This window comes from Epinephelus lanceolatus, chromosome 5 (genome assembly GCF_041903045.1).
Source record: "Epinephelus lanceolatus isolate andai-2023 chromosome 5, ASM4190304v1, whole genome shotgun sequence".
Classification (NCBI taxonomy): domain Eukaryota; kingdom Metazoa; phylum Chordata; class Actinopteri; order Perciformes; family Serranidae; genus Epinephelus; species Epinephelus lanceolatus.
In genome coordinates, this window is record NC_135738.1 from 39,402,143 (window position 1) to 39,413,120 (window position 10,978).

General features: G+C 37.7%; 1 long non-coding RNA gene across 2 annotated transcripts; it reads right to left on the reverse strand.

Moving 5' to 3' along the window:
- Nucleotides 1–2,336: 2,336 nt before the first annotated feature.
- Nucleotides 2,337–6,023, reverse strand: LOC144463542 (uncharacterized). Of its 2 annotated transcripts, none has more exons than XR_013491647.1 (3): nucleotides 5,552–6,023; nucleotides 4,829–4,891; nucleotides 2,337–3,599 (listed from the first exon to the last, which is right to left on the reverse strand). It is a non-coding gene; the product is annotated as an uncharacterized LOC144463542 (long non-coding RNA). The 2 variants fall into 2 exon arrangements; XR_013491648.1 differs by having other exon boundaries at nucleotides 2,337–3,613.
- Nucleotides 6,024–10,978: the final 4,955 nt, after the last annotated feature.

The window sequence follows — 10,978 nt, forward strand, 5'->3', positions numbered from 1 at the left end:
CAAAACACAATATAGCATATTATGTATAGCATAATATGTAGATCTGAGGTTTGCTCAAACTGTCAGCTCCTTTAAATCAGGGCTAAAAACACTATTGTTTACTGAAGCGTACTCTTAGATTAAATACTTACCTGCTGTATTCTGCTGCCCGTACTTTTTAACTACACACTGCTGATTTATCCTTTTTATTATTTTACTTCTTTTCTTATCCTGACGGTTCAATGTATTGAGCCTGTTTTTATTTTATGTTACTGTATTTTATTATTATCACTATGATTCTCAATTTCTATTTCCCTTTTCAATCGACTGTTTTTATTGTTTTAAATTGTGTCTTGTTGCTTTTAATGTCTCTGTAAAGCACTTTGAATTACCTTGTGTTGAATTGTGCTATACAAATAAACTTGCCTTGCCTTGCCTTGCCTTGCCTAGCACACCTTTGTGCACATATTCACTTTTCCACCAGCTGTGCTGCAAATATCCCCTGCTGCTCATCCTTCTGTATCTTTTTTCAAATTATCTTGACCACAGTCCAATTTTCATAGTTATAATATCAAAATTAATTTCAGTGTTTATGTAAATACTGAAAATGTTTTTTACTACTTTTGAGGGATCACAGCAGTCAGTGTAATAAGAATAACTTTACTAATCCCCGAAAAGAAAATTTCAAAGAAGTCTGTAAGATCATCTATTTAACAAAGAATTATTAAGTCTGATGGCTGTGGGTATAAAAGAGAGTGGGTGTGTGTGAGAAATAAACTCAATCAACAATAGAGCTTTTTCTTTATTAAAATATATTAATAAATTTATTAATATGCTATACTATGTTTTGTATTGTGTATATTGTGTTTATACAGTGTATATATATGTGTGTGTATATATCTATATCTATCTATAGCCTATAGGCTATATATCTATATATCTATCTATATATATATATATATATATATATATATATATATATGTATATATATATATATCCATGCCACTCTGGGGTTGAGGTGAATAAAATAACTGTGTTGTGACCTAAATAACATGCTGTTGCTATCTGCAGAAAGTATTAAAGCATGAAATCCCGCATTTTTAATGTACGAAAGCATCCTGTATCATAACTATATACTATATACTATACTCACTGAATTTTCAACTGATTTTCACGCGGTTTGGTTTGTTACAAACAGCACACATGTAGTTATGATACAGGATGCTTTTGTACATTAAAAATGCATGTAACATGCTGCTGCTATCTGCAGAAAGTATTAAAGCATGAAAAGGCCTTCATGGTCAAATAGCTGCTAGGAAACCACTGCTAAGGAGAGGCAACAAGCAGAAGAGATTTGTTTGGGCCAAGAAACACAAGGAATGGACATTAGACCAGTGGAAATCTGTGCTTTGGTCTGATGAGTCCAAATTTGAGATCTTTGGTTCCAACAGCCGTGTCTTTGTGAGACGCAGAAAAGGTGAACGGATGGATTCCACATGCCTGGTTCCCACTGTGAAGCATGGAGGAGGAGGTGTGATGGTGTGGGGGTGTTTTGCTGGTGACACTGTTGGGGATTTATTCAAAATTGAAGGCACACTGAACCAGCATGGCTACCACAGCATCCTGCAGCGACATGTCATCCCATCCGGTTTGCGTTTAGTTGGACCATCATTTATTTTTCAACAGGACAATGACCCCAAACACACCTCCAGGCTGTGTAAGGGCTATTTGACCAAGTATATAACAGTATATAAATACTGTGTAGGTATATATATATATATGTATATACATACATACATATATATATACATTATATACATCATGTTGCTTTTATTGCATATACATATATATATATATATATATATATATATATCCATGCCACTCTGGGGTTGAGGTGAAAAAAATAACTGTGTTGTGACCTAAATAACATGCTGCTGCTATCTGCAGAAAGTATTAAAGCATGAAATCCCGCATTTTTAATGTACGAAAGCATCCTGTATCATAACTACATGTGTGCCGTTTGTAACAAACCAAACCGCGTGAAAATCAGTTGAAAATTCAGTGAGTTATTCTATTTTACTTGTGCATACAGCTCCTTCCTCAATAGAAGTGAATGCACTGTGGAGGCGAAGCGAGACCCATCCAAGATGGCGGCCGGCGAGGACGTCGGCTCTGATAGGCAGCGGCAGTCAATGCGGCGTCTATGTATATATGTCTATGATACATAATACTGAAAGACAGAACTCCGATTTTTGGTAAGTAGCTGTCAACAACTACATTTATTTATAATATACGTGTAGCACGCCATAAACAGTCACATCTTTATGTTGTTTTTTTAAAGTAAAATGTACTAATATTTGAGGATTAGTGTTAGTTTACTACAGTTAGGTAAGACTCTATTAATCCCAACCTTGGAAATTCACGTTACAGCAGCTCAGAGCTCAGAGCAGAGGCAATAGAAAAAGGATAAAATATTTTTTAAATACAAATTAGACATAATGAAAATAATAGAAAATCCATATATACCTTTCACTGAAACAGATACTGTATGCTCATGATTAATAGCTGCACAGGATGAGTGTAATACACATGATGTGTAGTATTTTTACTGTAAAAATATAGGAATGTATAGATATTCCACAGGAAGTGGCAAAATATTGCACACAGGAATATTACACAGTATGTACACAGTGCACAGTTTAAATATAAGGGATGTGGATAAGGATATGTATTTATATATGGGCCAGTATAAGTATATTAATGACATAGCATAATTATATGATAGAAATGTATTATTACACAGTATAACTATATGTAATGTGTATTTAACATATATTGTTGTATGCCTTGTTTAAATATGTTAGTCTTTCCTTACCTTGGTGAAACAGCATGTTGCTTTTATTGCTTTAAATGATGTTTTCAATTCTGTCCTTAGTCTTGTATGGTTGTCAAGAGCAATCACATCCTAACATTTATTGATAATGTAATGGTTGTAATGATTTATAACTAATGTTATCTTAATTACTTTCAGTGGGACAGAAGGAGACCGACAGGTGACTACCAATGACTGTCAAGTGACAGCACAGTGGGTCACTGGGCTAGCAGCAGCAGCAGCAGCAGCAGCAGCAGCAGTTTATAGACATATATATTTTATGTACTTTGTCTTTTTACTATGTACTTATTTACTATAACAAATTAATTTTTAATAAACTCAGAAACATGACTTGGATGTCAAGCAGTTTGTCTGTGCCCTTCCTTCTGTGTTGTCCTCTCGTACAGTGTCCACCATGGTGCTGTGTGGGGATATTCCAATCGTTTAGAGAGAGAGGTACACATGCACAATTTCTTCATTGACACAGAGATGAGAATTTTTTTTTTTTGGCCTAAGTCAGCAGGAGTAACCTGAGACTCACTACAGACTACAACAACAAAAATATGTAAGGTTATTATTCTCAAATACTGCATTAGCACATTTCCACAAACAAAGACCACACTATTGGGAAGCTCAGTGTTTGGTTTATTAAAAATAAGGAACAGGGAAAGGCTTGCAAAACCCACGGAGACTCAGGGTAAGGGGGTTGTTTCATTGCGGGGTGAGTTCAGGCTCCATTGCATCCCCCTGTTGTTTTTGTGCTGAAAGAGAAAAAAAAGAAAGAGGAAAAATGGTTAGGCACACCTATATATGCCTGGGTCTGAAGTTGCTTTGTGAGATGAGGCACAAGTATGGCAAGTGGCATCAGCTTTAATTGCATTTGTTTGAAGTTGTCTCATGTATAAAGTGTTCCCAAATACTGTATGCATTCAACCACTATGGGATACGTCTGTGGGTAGACAAAAGTGAGTTGTGTGTGGGAAGTCACTGCAGGCACAATTTGGTGCAGACCAGTTTGCCAAAACCAAAAAGGGCAAGACTAGGCTTAGAGCAGATTTAATTCTCACCATCTTTGTGCATCATGCTGTGAGTGCCCCTGCACCACAATTCACCCCTGGACCTGTAACATCATTGTTATTGCCACTCCTGAACTGTAACATGAATGGTCCTCATCCTGCAGCACTCCTGACACGAGGCACGCAGCATCACTGCAGTATAATTCCTTAAAATGTTTACTTATATTTCAGTGTTGGGTGCTGCTGTAACTGATCAGCACACTGGAAACCAGCAGGTGGGTCTACCAGCTCTGCTGTATTAATTTGCACTTGTCATAGTGACTGACTGGCACGCCAATTTGCTTTTGTTGTGCTAACCTCAGCATTTGCCTACTGTGTTTCATATGACTGGCTCTCAAATATTCATCCCTATCTCATAAGTTATTAGACTTTGATCCTGTGTCTGGTCGTCCCTGTGTCCACAGTTATCTCTTTATTTGAAAAGGTCTAGGCTATTTAATTGTTTAATATCATCACAGTTATTTATATAAGCAGGGGATTTTAATACAAAGTTGTAACCACTGTATGTGAATGTGTGAATCGGTCAGATCTGCACTCCAGAGGAGAGCCTTCATCAGACTATATAATATCGCCCACTACTGGATTTGTAAGTTAATGAACTGTAATTAAAACTCTGTGCTTTAATTAGCTGCTATGAAACAACATAACCCTCTTCTATTTTATAATGCCTACTAATATTATAATATTATAATGACGGTAACTGGTAATATGCAATGTATTACATTTTCAAAGTAACTTGCCCAACACTGTATATCATATATTATATATTCAATATAATTACTTATATAATTAATATAAAATGCAGTATAATACATATTAAGTATGATTCCTGATGTCTGGAACTACTTGAAAGACACCTTGTTAAGTTTTAAGTCTCACCAAGGTCGACTCAGCACTTACCTGCAGCGTCCTCTCTCACACAGTGGTCCTGCAGCATCACTGCTCCGCCACCACCCAGTGCTCCTACAGCAGGTTACAAATATACAAGATTACATATCTAATACTGTGATAGAATATGTGTTTAGCATGATCATATGTATAACACAGTAATATATACATACATTTGGTATTTAGAATAATTCCCCCATTTAGCCTGGTATGTTTCATTTATCAAAATTACTTAATCTTGTGTTTTAAAACTCATTCCGGTCCTCAAACTTCCCTCTCACTTCGCTATCAATGTAATATAAGCTCAGCTGTAACATATTATAGACAGGTATATTCAACAGAATCACAAAGCCTAAAAAACAGACCATAAGTTAAGTTTTTGTTTAATTTCACCTCCTCCACTCAACAATCACGCAGCAATGTCATATTTGACTGAGCTAATATTCAATAATCGCAAAAAATCAGGACTGGAAGCACTCTAACTTGCCAGTGTTAGATAAAATGGTTTAGGAGAAGACAATTTAAAACTAACAGGCTGTTCATGGTTAGCATTACCTGTATGGTGTGTACAGTAGGCCTATGTACAGTGTCCTAGCCTAATCTGTTATCTTATCTTTTAAGATTACATAAATCTACTAATTTAATGGGGGATAATCCACTAACAAGCTTTAATGCACATGTTAATTTAGATAAGTTGTGCTGATAATGTAAAATTTGAGTCTTTGGACATCTTACCCGTTAAAAGTACATCACAGCCGGTCTTTTCTGCTGTAACTCCATTGCGCTGCTAGCATGTGCCGCTTACTTCCAGGAACTATTGAGAGGCTCCGCGAACCGCCATTGCTGTGAAAAAAATGGCCCATTACAGTGAATGGAGATGACGCGACTCTCTATTCAAGGGCTCTGGGACAGACTAATCAAAGTAACACAGTCTTTAAAAAAAAGAAACATCATTCAGTCTTTGTAAATAGAAGATAGGCCTACTATAGAGAATCTATCACCATTGATGAACTCAGCACCGTTAAAATATTGGATAGTTGCACCACAGCAAATATTTTAATTTGTCAGGGTTGGAAAAACACAGGTGTCACTAATAACTCTAAAGATGGCTCTGTGCTATTCAAGCGCTCTAGTGAGGGTGACATGGAGCAAGTATGCAGGATAAAAGGATCCTGAAATCAAAGCAGCTACATGGAAATGAGCCATCGTTAATTCACTTACATACACAGGGTTCCTACAGCTTAAGGCAAGTTAGACGGGAGATTCTTCTGCCTTGATTCACATCGTGCCAAGTTAAAAAACCTTTTTGCATAAAATACACCAAGCCTTGCATACATAACCTTGTAGCAGTTTCAGCCATCCCACAAAATCTTTATTTAATAGCCAATTTTCACTGAAATTTCAGTTCCCCATGTCGTCCGGAGAATAGGGACAACCATATTTAAAGTGTGTTTTGGGTGTGTCTTGAATCAACTAAACTTAACGACACTTAACAGAAACCTCACCGCCGACCAGTGTTTTGGAGGTGTAACTGCAGAGCAACACAGACACACCACCACACAAGTATAAATGCTCATAACGGCACAGGTCACGTGAGTAGGCTATGGCATAGGGTTTGCCACACAAGTATAAATACCCCTTAACTCTGTTATAGCTCCTCCAGGTGTGGCCATGGAATGTTCACAACTCCATCGGCAAAACATCTAAAAACACAAACCATGTAAAGGAGAAGACAAATCAAACATCAAGTTAGTACACAAAGGAAAAACCAACCCAACATCATGTTAAGTTTGCCAATTACTGTTTTAACCACACTGACCAATTACATTATATTTGTGATCTAGGAAACAACCAACACACTCTTGCCAAGACGGATGTTACTATTACAATACAAGAGGGGGTGTTTGTTTTTTTAAGAACATAAATACAGGAAATTAGTTATGTATATGGTGAGGTTTTCACTTATCGCATATAATGAAGTTTTTATTGACACGTGACCTGAATCTGAAAAGATAAATCATGCAACTGAAAAAAATAAGACCTCAAATGTTAAAATATATATGGAAATGAAAAATGAAAATAAATTATTCATTCAAAAGAATTACCAAAGTGAATCAAAATTATATTTAACCTGAAAAAACGTTTCATATACTTATTTTTATTTTGAATACATTGTTGTATTTTTCAAAATTCAAGATCAACACATGAATTTTCAGTTTCAAATTTTATTTTTTCAAGTACAAAACATTTGACCCTAATGTAGCTCCATAAGAGAGGGGCAGGAAGTGAGGAGGTATTCTAGAGGAGAGAAACAATATATTTAACAGAGACTCTTCCAGACTATGAGAATGAATTATTATTTTTTTTCCACTGAACAACAATGAACCTCTGATTCCTGCCTCTGTTGCACCACCTCTGTAAATATTTGTCTTGCAAAGTTGAACTCTGACCTTCAAGAAGATAAGTTATGCCTTTAGGTGTGCAACATAAGTCCATAGTTCACTCAGAGCTGCTGGCTACATGAACTTTTTCAACACTTTCTGCAGAAGAAAGCCTCACTTAAAAAGACAGCAGAATTTAAGCATTTGCAGATGTACAATAAATGATCATAAATGACCAGTTAAACATGGATGCATTTCCTTACAAGTATTTGAACAAAGCCATCAAAGAAGCAAAGGCGACGAGCAGTCCTCAGTCAATAACACATGTTGACTTTAATATACAACCTTTTCAAAGTAAACACCTCCAATGTATACCAAAAAAGAGGTTAGAAAACTCTTAATGTAACTCCAGCGTATACTTGGCAGCTTGTTAATCTGGTTCTACAAATTGTTAAGGATTGAAAATGTGCATCTTAAATATACAACTGCAAAATACAGTATAAGATAATGCATTTTATCACAGTTGTATGGAGGTGAAATTAAGAGAGGAAATATTTACCTGGCAGGGGAAGAAGGGGATCCTTTTTTTTTTTTTTAATCACCTGGAACAATAGTACTACTTGTTTCTGTTAAGGAAAAGAAGAACAGTTGTTACCACTCAGTTACACAAAATCAAAAGTAATCATTTAGAGAGGAGCTGTGTGTTACTATCTGATGAGGAGCAGAGTTGTCTGTTAATGACTTATCACAAGAGGAAGTGTCTTATGAGAGGAAAGGAGGCTTTTGATGAGAGGAGAGAAGGCACCTAATTTTGGCTTCATGAAAAGAGAATAGACGTCAGGCAACATACTCACTCTACCCAGTAGCTGACCTCACCTTCAAGATTTAGAGGACCCTGATAATTCGCCATCATGCAACAGCAGGACCATATCTGGTTTACAGTGCCTGCCAAGGTGAGGGGAACTGGTGAATCCCAAATGTGGTACTCTTTTATCCGCCTAATTGCCTGTTCAATGAGAATACGGAGTCTGGCTGTGGCCTGGGTCCTCGTAGTTTCCTCTCTGCTTAACTGGCTTTTGTGTTTGATAGGTGGAGTGATCAATTTGGCCCCAACAGCCACCAACGCCTTCTCAAAGAAGAAGTCCTTGTCTGCCATGATCTCATCCCCTGGCTCCAGTAACTCCAAAATTCCTGACTGCCTTGCCAACTCCTTCACAGAGATCGGGCCAGTGAAAACTTTGGATGCAAAAGTGACTGCACCAGAGGGTGCAACTCCAATTAATGCCTTGAAGGTGGTGTAGCTCTTGTGCGTGGAGAATGTCTCACAGTGGAGGGTGAGCGCCTTTGGGTTCTTGCGTCTGAACTCCGTGCAGTCAACAATGACCCTCAGATTTGGGGTGACCTGCTGGAATTTCACAGGCATTGTTCTTCTCACCTGCTCCCGCGTCATCCAGATTTGAACCGATCCCAGTACAAGGTACAAGTAATTTGACCAAGTGATCAAAACACAACTCACTGTATCAGTGCTCACCCCAAACTTCCCAGCCAAAACTCTCTCTTTAAGGCCAGCAGCAACACACAGACAAAACATGTAGAACTCATCAATAAGCTGCAGTTTCTGTCTTGGGCTTGGCCTGATGACCTCATTCTCCACAGTGGCATCTCCAATCCTGCTTGCTTCGGACCAGTACCCAATCCTGGATGCAGATGGCTCAACAGATCTCCAGAAAGACCAAAAAAACGTGTTTAGATGGGAACCCTGTAAAGTACCTGAAGTCTTCATCAGACACACACCATCTATCCAGTAATGTTCCAGAGAGAGTAAGGCTCGACACCCGATCATCCAACTCCTTTATTTTTTCCAGTGCACCTGAATAAATAAAAGCAAGCAGTAAAACAAGCATTAATATTTTCTATAAGAAATTACACTTACACAAAATGTGAGGACAACTGAACTTCACTCTCCCTTCTCATTGATCCTCTGCTGACAAACATAACCAAGCTAACATTAGGACTGGAGGGATGCTATCAAACTTTTCTTACAATTATTTCATATATTAAATACTGTCACATGCCATTATTTTATCCTGGTGAGATAATGTTACGACAGTCACCTTACTAACATATATAATGACAAAACCACAGTCATTAACGCTGTGTGCTAATGTTTGTAGCTAAGCTAATGTTAAGACTGGAGCGCTGCTATAATACTTTTCTTATATCTATTTCAGGAGTTACACGCCTTCACATTATTATCATTACTCAATACTGGAAATATGATGTTTTAACAGTCACCTTACTAGGACGTAACGTTTTGCACTGACAAAAAACTACAGTCATAACAGTAACGTGTAGCACAAGATTTATATATACATATATATATATATATATATATATATATATCCTTCCACTGAATTCCTTAGAATGGAAGCATGTGCCGGCTACACTCAGTCCACATGAGGATGTTATGCATGGAGTAGTTATGAAAGAAAGAACATCTGTTGACTAACACAGTGATCATGATGGCCAAATATTACATGCACAAAGTAAAATGTATAAAAACACCACCCATCGTGGGAAGCCCTCTATGTTAAATTGTTGTTGTAAATCCCTCAAATGTATGAAATCTAAATATGCAAACAGACTGCCCAACTCTATTGAATATACACATTAAGAGACACTGAAAATAATATGGTTCACTTTTAAATGTAGACCAAATCTCATTGTTTTGTATTATGTTGTATTATTTATAATTTGTATCTGTATTTATATTCTACAAAAGCATATTGCTGCCACACCAGGCAAAAAAATAATGGATCAGTATTACATTATAACGTTAAAAGTTTATTTTTCTAACAAGAAGTTTTTCATGTTATAACAATATAGTTTTGTGTTAAAGGGCCAGTGTGTAAAATGGGTTGAAAACAGTGACATCAGTGGTCAAATTCTAGATTGCAGGGCTCACTCGCTCACCCCTCCCGTCGGGTAAATGACGGTGGCCTCGTAGGGACAAAAAGCCTTGTGCACAAGTTCTTCAGGAGTAGGTCTATCTAGCCACGAGGTGAATGTTTATTTAGAAATCTAAACCATGTTATGATATTGTAATGAATCCCTCACGAGCAGGAGACCAGAGGAGCGTTCGGGGAAAAGGCCCGTTTATTTGAGCACTCCAAAAACTCTGGTAACACTCCAGGGGGTAAAAGACTCCGTCCCAAACTCTGACTCTTCTAGCGTAACACACACACTTCATACACATATACTCGTTTACCATACCAAGTGGGGACCCCCCCTCCCACCTCTGCTCCACCACTCTTCAGCCCGCACACTGACTGACAGCGTAGCTGGTAAACAGTGCTCAGCTGTTTATTTAGCCTAGCAATATCTCTGGACTATAGTAGCTGCAATGAACGACTTTGAACGCGATTTTGAAGAGTTTCTTGTAGCGGACACAGACCCAGAGCCATACCTGTTTGAGCCAGAGCACACAGATGAGGAACTCTATGTGTTTGATGCTGAGCGGGCGAGAAGAGAGGCTGAATGCACAGAATGGGATTCGGTGCTACTGCTACCATTGTTGGGGAGATATATCATCAGGAGGAAAAGCGCCGCAGAGAGTGCATCACAAGGAGTGAAGTTGCATCTTCTTTTCCTCGCAGATGACGGTTTGGGTTCATTCTCTCCTGTTGCGTGGTAAGTGTGGTCCATTCGCAAACTTTATAACTAAAAAAACTTTTCACTACTCTCTATTGACAAACTACTAACACTCTCTGCTGTTTCCTCC